At 31.2% G+C, this 13,147-nt stretch overlaps 1 protein-coding gene across 1 annotated transcript in view; it reads right to left on the bottom strand.

Moving 5' to 3' along the window:
- LOC113511904 (GATA zinc finger domain-containing protein 14) overlaps positions 1-12,656 on the bottom strand; it is a 246,627-nt gene extending 233,971 nt beyond the window's left edge. The window contains exon 1 of the mRNA XM_052894486.1: positions 12,252-12,656. The gene's annotated coding sequence lies outside the window, so the exon portion shown is untranslated. The remainder of the gene's footprint in view (positions 1-12,251) is intronic.
- Positions 12,657-13,147: the final 491 nt, after the last annotated feature.

Below are 13,147 nucleotides of genomic sequence, written 5' to 3'. Positions count from 1 at the left end.
AATAATTATTTAAAAAAAACATTCATTTATTTTATTAATTTTTTGAGGGAAGCTTACAGTTATAGTAACTTAATAATTAATAATTAACTTAATTATAATAGTCAATATAATGAGATTCAATCGAGAAGTCAAAACACAAAGAACTGAATATTGGCAAATATACCTAATTTATACTAATACCTTAATATATAAATAAAATAATCTTTATAACCTTGGTAAACCAAGGGTACGAAGTAATAAATAACTCAGCAATAACATGTTTGTATAGTAAATACAGTTATATATGAAATAAATAATTGAAGATTGAAAGATAAAGATGGTGGTAATCTTGAATCAAGGTTGACACTGTGATGTCAATATTAACAAATATATTCTTTTCGTGTAAGGTTGTAACTAAACAAATATTAGTGATTAAGTAATATATTATACAAGAAGCACAGAAGCAAATTTGTATTTGGTGTATTAAAAAAGCAATAACAAATAATATTCAGTATATATTAATTGAAGTGGTTATTTACTATAAACGTTCAACATACAATCTGACTACAATATAAAACTTTATTTATATATCTTGAAACATGGAAGTATAAAGAATAATCTTTAAGTCAGCAAATTTCTTACGACTTTGTCAATTACGGCTAATTCTTTTATGCTAGATTCACAGTTTGATAAAATGTAACAAAATAATTTAATAGTTAAAATAGGTTTATAATAAGGTTTAATTTTTACGAATAAGGGGGTATATCTAACTCTCTAATAGTATTATTGAGAGAAAATATTAATTTGTTTATACCGGATAAACTAAAAACCACTTAACAGATTTACAAAACTCTTTCACCTTTTTGTAGATGCTACAGCTGCATTATCATCAAATAATATAGGTTATTAATAATTTTCAAAACAAATAACGTTTCCTACGAACATTACGATAGGGTAATCCAAAGAATCAAAAATATGCCAATTAAAGCTACCATAAAATCCTAATTTATCTTTCTATCTTATATACTTCACTATAAACAAAGAGAATTATTTTCGAAAATTCTATCTAGCTGTGCAAAACCAGACCAAGTTACTAGTACTTAATAAAACAAATTAGAATAATTAAAAACATTATTATTAATTATATATATAAATTAGTTGGGACATCACATTCTTCCCTCACAAATAAATAAGGTATGGGGAAAGGGATTGTTAGTATGGGAGACTGAGAATCCCATTGCTAGCAATATACCCAACCAGGTCGACCTCCTCGCGGTTCTCCCTGGAAACTATCATGGTTAATTCCTGATGAATTCATCATGATGGGCTAACTGACCTGTTTTCATTCTCATCTATCACCCTTCACTGGTGCTCCGCCAGCGTATCCCGTTAGCGCAGGCGGGGTTACCATACCATTTTCACCCATTAAAAAAAAAATAAGGTTGTTTATACAAAAATAATACTGAGTAATTATAATTAATTAAACACATAATAACCACTTATTAAATCTTTATTATCATATCAGCCTTTAACTGCAAACGAGCATGCGGCTCACCTGATGGTAAGTGACTACTGCCGCCCATGATCACCCACAACACCAGCGGCATTGCAGGTGTGCTGCCGGCCTTTTAAAAAGTAATGTGCTCTTTTCTTGAAGGTTATGTTGTCGTATCGGTTCGGAAATACTGCTGCTGGAAGTTGATTCCAAAGAGTGGTTGTGCGTGGAAGAACTTATAAAAGGCGAGCACAACATTCAGAATTCGACTAACGTACTTTAACTGGTAATAATAAAAAAAAATGCACACATCCAATAAATCGTCATAGTCGTAGAATACTGACGGATCTATATATGTAATATTTGTCAGATCCGTCAGTATTCTACGACTATGACGAAATGTGCATTACATAAGAAAAATAAATTTAACCGAATTATTACCAAGTATAGTCAGATGATAATAAGATAACAATGCGTTCGTATAGGTGTTTGTAAAACGACCTTGATATTGAAACGACAAGTCAAAAATGAAAGTGAATCGGATTTCTTTTCTCTTTAAGCCGTTACGTCTATCGGGTGACTTAACTAATTCCAAATTCACCGGTGCATTTTATCTCGTAAACAAGTTTTATCAAGAATGAAATTAGCGGCGTCGAGATAGAAATCTATGAAATTGATAGTAGATAGATAGATAGATAATTTATTTGTATTTATATCTATACATATAACAGTAAAAAATGCATATACAAAAGTAACATTTTTGTTCGTGTGTACAATAACTCAGTGGGCAATAACTCAGGGGGCAATAACTCAGTTTATTGCTTTGCCCTCAAAAAGGCAAAACACTGATTTTCCTGTTTCAGCCGAAACACCAGATGAGAATTTCCCTGGCGAAGAAAATAAAAAATTGTAGTCAATTTCAAATAGTTTACAAACCGGTGTATTGCACTAACACATTTAGATAAGATCTGGACAGATAAGTAATTTTTTATACTCACCGTCTTGTCACAAAAAAAAATTAAACTTGCGATATAGACAGGTGTTCAAGATATGTTTAAACGACTTACTACAAAAGTGTATCTAACAACTGTTTATGTCTAAAAAAACAGAAAGTTTACATTATTAAAAATAAAAGGTGTTTAAAACAATAAAGTTTTTTTTTATAATAATCTATACATTTTGGGGCAATAATTTAAACAATACACTGAATAAACAATATTTAATTACTGAGACATAGTTTTTTTTAAACACTGTTTAACAGTTAGTGGCAAAACCGTCATTTTTTATTAATATCAACTTTAACAAGTATTGCCATCCATACAGTTTTCTTGTTTTAACAATCAATCTAATTAGCAAGGAATAATTTATCAAATTATAGAAATATAATATACCATATTTACGTGAAAAATTATTGACATAAAATGATATAAATAAATAAATATAACAATATATTTTGACTGTAATAATAACTAGACTGATTTCTTGTACTTTAGAATATTCTGCTAGTTTCGTAACCATCTGGGATCGTTGATAGTCAATTCAGATATTATTACAATTAATTTGTACTATGAAATAATATGTACTTATGAAAAATTTAACAATATACAGAAAAGTGATTCTAAAAGTTTTAAAACATATACCAGATAAAAATTATAGACTATATTTTTATACTTATTCCTATGTTTTCAAGATGTATCTTAATAATAAAAATAATAAGACATATAATATAATACCATTCATTTTTTAAACATATGTGTGTGTGTATATATATATACCGTATGCCCTTAAAAAGACTTCCGCATGAAGTCAAAACAATTGTCGGAAACGACATAATAAATTTATAAAACTTCTATTATACATATATATATATATAGAGACATTTCTATCTTGTTATTGTTTAAAACTCAACAATAACAAGTATAACAATGATACATTAAGTTTACGCTATCAATCCAATTGACTGATCATAACTTGGAAGTGTTGCAATCATAGAAACTAGCTCGTGTTATTTCTCCGTAACCTATCATCTGTGTCTGGCGCCCAGGGATCAAACCATTGTTGCTGATACCTGCAAACTTAGCACAAAACAATAAGCATTGTGTTGCACTCTCGGCTTTCATTCAAACGACCTTGCCAGCTCGTTGACTTGTCATCGCCGTCTCCGACAAGCTGCTGTGCCACCGTTATTGGGTCAATTTTCGAAATTGTGACGTAACAAATCGATAAAATAAATTAGTCGCAATATTAACCCTTGTATTGGTTTAGTAAATGCTTTAACCAATTGTAGGTCTATTTTAATTGGATAGTAGTAAGTTAATTTACTATTTAGGTTAACAATATATGATATTAAATATAAATTATTTTTTTTATACCACTGCGGTGACAAACAAGGATACAGCCCACCTAATGATAAGCAGTTACTGTATCCTAGGAGTATTAGACGCACGTTGCTGACCCTGAAAAACCTTAATGTACTCTTATAAGATAGAGCATTAGCTACCCTTTTTAAAACATCGCTAAAAACCTAACTGCGTTTACCAATCCGCCTGATAAGCGTGCTGGTAAAACTCCCCTTATGGTAAATTCTTATGATCAGCAGTGGACAGTTACAGAGTAGAATAATTAAAATAATGTTCTTTTAAAAACTAGTGCAAGTTTTTTATTTGAATACAATAACAGTAAAATCTTGATAAATGAACTAATTCTCAATACATCTCAATTAGTACACTTTTTTTTTATACAACTTAGAATGGCAAACAAGCTGACGGCCCACCTGATGGAAAGTGGTAATCGTCGCCTATAGACATAAGTAGTACCATGGACATAATAGAGTGTACTGTTTCGCCCATGATACCCCCATGCGTTGCCATTCCTGAGGACTCAGATCTTATTTCTCTGTACCCTGTAAATTCACGCCATATCCCACCCTTCAAACCGAAACACAGCCATGCAAACACAACTGCTTAACGGTAGAAACACGAATGGGACAGAGGTACCCAAGCAATCGACTTTTGTACAAAGTCTCCCTCTCTACTAAAATGTTTTAAACAAATTGTATGTAAAAATATGTTTACAACTGTAATTCTAGATGAGGTTGTTAAAAATATTTTACCTATTGAAGGTAACTCCGCTTATCCGCATTTCAATGCTCCATTTTACTCGATACAAATTTCCAAATTCCATTTTTACTAACTCGTAATCAAACAATTAACCTAATATCACTAATCACTACAAACTGGGGCAAGCAAGCTATAAAACACATCAGTTGAAGCATACTCAATTTCTTGGAGTAGAAAATGCGCAAAAGTACAAAGTACAAACGAGATTTGTATACATATCACATTATTCCCCCATCCCCTGACCTTCTTACACCAGGTATCGCGGTCAGGAACGTGTTAATCAAGTTACGGACGAAAACCGAAATATAATTGAAGCACCGCATTGAATGGAAACTCGATGGGAACAATAGAACAGAAGTGCATTAACAATTAACGGTTGCACGGTGCATAATTTACAAATTAAGGTACTAAATTACCCTGATCCTAATTGGACGAATTGAGTCAAGTGCCTTCCTCCCCGGTCACCGTTGGTAAGGTCGATAGGTAATCGAAAAATTAATGTCATGAACAAGTCATCAAATAATGAGAAGTCATTGTTAATGATAACCATTAATCATTTTCCTAATAAAAATAAAAGAAGATTGTTAATTTCAAATTTTCAAATTGTTTACACATATTTAAATATCGGTAATAAAGAAGCAGATATGTAAGTACTATTTACCTGCAAAAAAACCAGTGGCGCTTCAGAAGTGTCGACAGAAGTGAATACTTAAACATTTACGTGTGTATTTTCGAGTCGTCAGAGATGACGGTTATGGTAACAATGTCGCCAATTGAATTATTATATCTTAACATGCATATGTATCTATGTACGTATATACATAATATATATACTAATAAATACCTACATGCAAAGGTGTCGGTTACAGTAACAAATCTCAAAAAAGCCCAATGCGCCCAAATAAATTTTTACTCATACTTCAAAAATGTTTTTTCATCACGTTATTTTCAAATAGTATATTTAAAATAAAAGAAGATTGCTAAAAAGTGTCCTATCTAAAATATATATCTGATATATTAAATATTATAAACTATATAAGATATTAAACCTATGTGTATGTCGTAATTTAACTTCTTTCTTATTGAACTTATAAGCTTTTTTCATAAATAAGCGTACTGTTATAATTATAATAGTTATTATCGGAGTCTTATGTTTTAAATTATTAATAAAATTACTACGACTAATCTAAAATATTAATGTTATATATTTGTTATTATAAAAAGATATAAATCTTATTCTTTAGTTTTCAAATCGAACAAGACATAAAAGTAAATACGTTTGCACGAAAACTGTTTGTTTATAAAATATGCTGGTTCTTGATGAATATAAAATTATTTATTAATTATATTTAATTGTAAATCATGTCTATAGGCGACTGGTTACCACTTTCCATCAGGTGGGCCGTCAGCTTGTTTGCCATTCTAAGTTGTATAAAAAAAAAGTAAAAATGCCGTTTGTTGACTTGATGTGATATATATTTTGTTTTAATTCATTTGTTTATCAATTTTCTTATTTATAATAAACTACATCTATCAATGTATGTACATATGTAAAGAGGTTCATATTGAACACTGTTATTTTTAATCACAACGACAAAACTATGCTACAACGATTATCAGAAAATATTTACGGAATATGTACCCGTATAGTTTATACTAATATAAATCATTACCATGATTGTTTGAATGGAGAGGAGTAATTATAAACAATTTGGTGGGAGGCACGATAAAGTTCCAGAATTTTGTCAATAATATTCAAAAGTCAAGTATTTGCACTTCATACTTTCTCTAATTATCCGATTTGATCTTGATTCAACTTTAAAACTGATCATCAATCAAATCGCCGCAATGTTCAAAGAATAAAGACCTCGACATAATTTTTCAAAATCCTATAACACGTACTCATTCATACCCAATCCCCTTCAATAGACTGTAAACAGATGTTGTTTGTCCGTCGGTCAATATTTACTAACTATTCAAAATGGAACCACAAGCGAAGTAACGAAGGCCACACAAGTTGAATACACACATAATTCACTGTAAAGTCAAATGGTAATGAATATATGTTCTCAAAAGAAGTTGCTGTCTATTATTCTTTTCTCATTGATTCCTTCCTTTTATAAGGTCTTTCAATTATAAATAATATTAACCTCCATTTTCAGCTTAATGCACATTTGCTTTGGTCTGATCCTGAAGGTTAGTATTACAGCTGAAATAATTATAGTCATTATGTACATCAAATTGTGTAATCTACTTCGTATTATTATATATTGACAGATATTTATGACTTTAATGAGCAATCGCATCACGATAGTGTTACGAAGTCAAGGTGGTAAAATAAATAAAAATCTAATATATTTGAAGGTTGACATTATGTGTGAAGTTATAGCGAATGATTTGTCGATTCATGATCTCAGTGACGATGACGATGACGATGTAATAAGTACCAATAAAGTTGACAATTGGTATACGTTTCTCAACGTGTACATATATGATTTACAGGTACATTTTAAGCACAAGGTCGGCTAATATTTGATCCACTCGCGTGACACATTTCAATTAAATACGATAATACTAATATTATATTCAGCTTTCAAACAACTTGTCAAATGTTGCATCATATAATTAATTTGGCAATACCAAAGGTAGTCGTGCTTTCAATTAACATAACGGCATCCACTGATTCTAAAATAACTTTTTGCATATGCTTTTGTTTAATGTTCCCATGTCCGTGACCCCTTAATTATAACTGTTAACATAACGCATGCGCAACATACGATGGCGGTATACAATACCTAATACTACGAAAGTCGACTACTTAAAAACCAACTGTGAAATTTCATGCAGGTGCTTCGATATATCAATAGATCTCGACATTCGTGACATTAACCTGATACATGTTATAGATTACATCACACGCAGTAATCATGTCAGATTGACATAAAAATCTATGATAGGAAGTCAGATAATCGCGTGAAATCTAGAGTATTACTATAAATAAAGCAAATGTTGTTAACGCATGACTAGCGGGCCTGCTATCGTGCTAACATGAAACATATCAATACATGTTTGGGTATTTTATAGCATATGTAAAATTCAACCTACCATTCGAGACGAAATAGCTTTGTGCGATGCATAATTTTTATGTTCTCTAATGTCATTATCACCATGACGTGACCAAATTAACTGTATAGAAAACTTACTCTTTGAACGTTATGTGTGTGTTTAATAATAATTTGAAGTGAGAGTTATAGTACTGTTATGAACTGTTATACAACAATAGATCTTAAAACTTTTCTCTGTGAATATTCGTGGCTAGAATGTGTAAGAGAGAGGAAAAGTCTCTACGAATAATGCAGATAAATATATATTTTGCGCTAGGTTTCTTACGGGGTGAACAGAGAGAATAGAACGAACACTATGCTTAATTGCTTTGTTCGTGCACTTTTATAATTCATCTCAAACAATTGCAGTTTTGCAGTTAACACAAGTATATGCAGGTTTTCATTTCTTTCAGTGTTCAATTAATAATCAATCAATCAAATATAATGTAAAACTTTATAAACCCTTGCCTTAAGGTGTCATTTATTGATTTATTCAATAAATTTATTACATTTATTTTTATATTTCGTTTTCAAAATGATAGTAATCTCTAGTACAATCAGACAAGTAATAGAATTATTATTCAGTGTTCTTTCATTTTCATTTTTCGAATTATTCAATTTTTAATTGTTAGCAGACGACTGCCATTTTTCATCTGATGTTCAATTATTTGCCATTCCCTTTAGTAATGAATAAAAATACTTATTTGTACGATGTAATATACTCATAACTTTATATAAACTGCGAAGTCTATGTTAGTGAAAAGTAACAAGCTATTGCATTAAATCAAACAACTGGATTGAATAGAGAACTGCATTCCTAAAATTCTAGAGCAATCAAAGACTACACGCTATTTAAAGGACATTGTTATCTATACTATTGATCAGTCATCTATCAATCAACCAGGATCTGGTTTTGAAATATACGAAACCTAACCAGAGTGTGCTGAAAATGTTTTCAATGTCTATATTTTAAGATTTAATTGCTGTAAATTTAGAAATATACAGCAATAAAATAAATTGAAATAAAATAAGTTTAATGCCAATATAAAAAAATTGTGATGGATCACATTTTTTTTTTATATTGACTTTAAACCGGAAACAAATTGTTTTTAATTTGCCAAATCGAATTTAGTTACAAAAAGGTTAGTTACTATCTAAGTAAAGAAACACATAGATTTTCTGAAATAAAATATTCCAATACATGAAGAGTCGATCGTGAATTTAAAATATTCCAATCAGAAAGTAATCGTGTATAATGATTTTTTATAACATTGGTAAAGGTTTAATCGCATTAATGAAGCAGTGAAAAATTGATAGCAATCACGTGTGCATAATATAATACGTATGTAGATAAAGTGAAACTGCGTTTTAATGAAGTAAAAATAGTAGTAGCATATTCACAGTTATTGTTCAACGTTAATTTTCAAAGTTGTTAGTATTTTATAAATTTAGTGATTAGTAATGATGAAATTTGTCTGTTTTACACTTCAAACATTGATCAAATTGTAATAGATTTACGTGATCTCAAAGACCATTATAGTGATTTCAATAAATTTTAAAATAGATCTTTTATCGAAGCATTTAATCAACCTCTTTAAATTGACTCTGTCCCAAATGATATCTATAAATTTAACGTATACTGTATATATTCAAATTAATGATGTGATTTAGGAAATAAGAAAACCAAACAAGAAATAAATATGCAAAAATTTAGCTATATTTAGAAAAATAAAGAGAAACGTGCAATAGGAAGGAGAAGAGAAAAATTGTTTGTTTGTTCATCATTATATTCATATAACCGTGTGATCCCGACATTAAAAATGACTTATATATGACATAGAAATAGAAATGTGAGATGTGACTGAGAAAACTTGATCTTCGAAGTATGGGCAACAGCATCTCCCTCAAAATATCATCAAAACCCTAACTGTGGTTGCTAACCCGTCTGCTAACCATAACCAACAGACAAAACCCCCAATTGTAGAAGGCTTATGTTCAGTAGTATGATGAGAAAATACGTGAAATAAACTAAAACATAAATACAAAAATGTAACGCGGATATTGAATCATTCAAGGAGTTTTTGTAACTCTATTATGCCTCATAATAGAACTCGACCTTCTGATATATTTTGGTTACTTAACAATAAACGTAACATCGTTTACACAATTTACATGAGCATGTAAATTATATTTTCAAACAGGAGATCTTTAAATCATTTAGATAGGTTCAGTTAATTTATATCAAGAGCAACGTATTTATTTAGATGTTCGTAAATTATTTACAATAGTGTTTCACTTTTGTTTAATTATAATTAACAATATTTTAAACATACTGTAATGAAACCGCTACACGTAAATACATTAAGACAATAAGTAATTTGCATAAACAAGTGAGAGAGTTTTGCCGAAAAAGTTGATCTTTCTATTTTCTGCGTCAATTTCTTTATTCATTATTAGAGAAGTTTGTTTATTGTCGATTTAAAAAGAACTGTTATTTATTTTTTAAATGCAAAGAATATGCAAATACGAGTACGTGAATCCTAAGTGAGTATTGCGGGCCCATATAAGGATTACCAAAACAATTGAAAATGTTGTTCAATCAATATGCCGTAATGCAATATTTTTCCAAAATGTAGCAAATTATTATAATACTTAAATTATTATTAATATTCGCTTCTTACGACACAAACATATACTATATAATATACGAAGGGAGGGCGAGGGATTGACAGCAACGTCCTTCTTAAAACTTCTCTAAAGCCTACCTACGGTTGTTAATCCGTCTGCCATTTGTGGCAAGTACTGGCAAAACCCCTCGAAGAGGAGGCTTATAAGCAGTGGATAGTTAAAGGCTGATATGATGATTATGATGAATATAGTGTATGATATCACACATCTTAAAAGAAAAGTAAAAAATAGTAGCTTGATTAATGTTGTATTAATGAAAGGGGTTTTTTTTTTGTATTTGATAGTTATGAGTTTTTGTATTTGATAGTTTGTAGATATGAGGGTTTACGTCAGACAGGCGGCCGGTCGTAAAACTAAGCCAAATCTTTTTGTAACATGAATAAAAAACATATTACGCCGACCCCATATAATAATTGGGATACGGGTAGAAAGAAAAAGAAGCTCTTGTACAAGAAGAGTTTACTCTAAATTTAAAATATGAATAAAAAGGCTTAAAAGTAAATTACTATCCTAAGGAAGTTCTTTTGCTTAATTTTTCAAACAGTATTTATTAACTATGGTCGTTTTCCGAATTGTTTACTAAGCTAGAATATCTAAGTTGGTTTTTGTACCTCTCTAATTCAATAAACGGTGACGCACGACTGCATCGTGCTAACATTCTATCCATTTCATGTAATTCAGATTCTATTGATAAAACACGAGTCTACTCACCAATCTTTTAAGAGTATTATGAAATATATAAAAAAAAATCAGATAATTAAGTAACATGAGTTAATTGAATTCTTTAACCTAATTCAATTCAGCAGAACAATGTGAAATACGTACAGCCTTTGCAGTTGAAACGTTACATTATTCAAGAACAATACAAAACTACAGTTATGAAATGAAATCATAAGCGATCTTGAATCTGATACGTATAAAGTAAGTATTAGATTGTTGATCGAGGGCAATACCAAAAAAAGACCGAAAAAGACTCGCCGGGGTCTACTAGATCAAGCAAAGTTCAAAACGTTTGTGGCTCAGTGAGTGTTAACAATAATTTCTCTGCAAACAAAAATGGAAGAAAGCCACATTACTTACGCTCGGTGTCGAGAGCGAATTTGGCTTCAAAGTAAAAAATAATAAAGTTAGCGGCGCAATGTTTTTTTCTGACACAAAGCGCTCAATAGTCGTTTTTTGGTTTGGTTTTTGCACATCTGTTCTGTTGGGAATAGATTCAGAGTGTACACATGGAACTTTCGATTGATGCCAGACACGACCCAAAAGGTGACCGATATTAGCTTTTAGCAATTGTGCCTCTTTTGAATTTCACTTTATTTATCAATTAAATCGTAATTTCAAGTGACTACGCCTAAATGACTTTACATTTAGCAAGAATCATTGAAAATTGATTTAAGTAACTTAGCAATTTAGGAGCCTTGTGCAAAATGTTTAACGACATTTCCCAATTACAACACTCTTTACCATTGACAAAAATTACATTTTCATTATTTTCTGTCGACGTAACAACAAATGTATTACAAAGAGGTTTTGCTGATTAGGTACTCTAAGTGGACAGAGCTATTGTTTACTAAGTGACCGACATATTTTTTGCAGTTATGCATTGAATTTGATCGTTTATTTGAAATATTGGTTTACTTTTTATAATGCCAAGGGCAAGGATTGTTTGAATATTCAACCATCCGTATCTTAAACGGATAACCGCAACCATGTTATCTAAAAATTTTCTTTGCTTGCATTATTATCAGATGGAACAGCTTTTATTTTTCAGTTCGTCAATGTTCATATTTTTTGTTCAAATTTTACATGATGGTCTTTTATGTAATTTTTTTTGTTAATATTATCGGTCGATATATTTATACTTACTGATACTTTTAAAAGCACTGTTACTCAGCAGCCGACCTTAAGAACTGACAGAAAGTCCAGTCCTCGTCCTTATACCGATAAAGGGCAGACAGTGAATATCCAGTCACTCACACTGAACACACCACTCTGAAAATCAAGTTAGCACTTCACGAAAGTCCTGCCACGGCGGGGTCCGTGTCTAAACCCGTTCTGGAGGATACCGAATTCCGGTTTTAGGAAAGGTCACATTAACGTTTATCGGGAAAAAAGTAGACAGTTCCACTTCAACAATGTTTGGGTTGAAAGGAAAGTCTTTAAAGAAAGTTTCGTGTGTAAACTTTTTTCGCGATGTCGGCGTTAGATGTCGCGGCGCCGCGCAGTACACGCGTCGCGGCCGGCGGCTCGGTGCAGACTAGTGCGGCTGTTCAATTTTAACCAGTGTGCAGTCGAAGCCTCTTCGTAGTCACACTGCGATTCGTGTGTGTGCTCAGCTTGCAGATTACTCTACCAATACACTAATGCGACCCGTTCCAGTTTTGAAAACAGTCTCCACTGCCACCCGTTCAAGCGGTTTTCTTTTAGATTTTACAGTGAATTACCGATGGAAATCAAACATATCGATTGGTCTATCAATGAAAGTGTATAATGTATACGAGGGCGAGATATCAGGTTCTGGAGCTTTGCTCATTTATTGTTATGGGCTTGCAGTCGGGTGCATAGTTTTATGAAATTGGCTTTTTGTTCGATACGTCTGGCCGGTCCTGATCCCAGAGGGAAGGTATTTTATTTAAAAGGGCGTCGAGTGTACTCAACAATAATGTAATTATCAGTAATTTACAATTTACTGTTAATTTATAATGATGTAATTTGTTGTTACTTATTTCTTTCTTTTTTAGTTAATAATTATCCTTTGTTGA

This window comes from Galleria mellonella, unplaced genomic scaffold (assembly GCF_026898425.1).
Source record: "Galleria mellonella isolate WM207_F2 unplaced genomic scaffold, CSIRO_AGI_GalMel_v1 utg213, whole genome shotgun sequence".
Taxonomy (NCBI): domain Eukaryota; kingdom Metazoa; phylum Arthropoda; class Insecta; order Lepidoptera; family Pyralidae; genus Galleria; species Galleria mellonella.
Note: the sequence above shows the minus strand (reverse complement) of the source record. Positions and strands in the feature narration are given on the sequence as shown.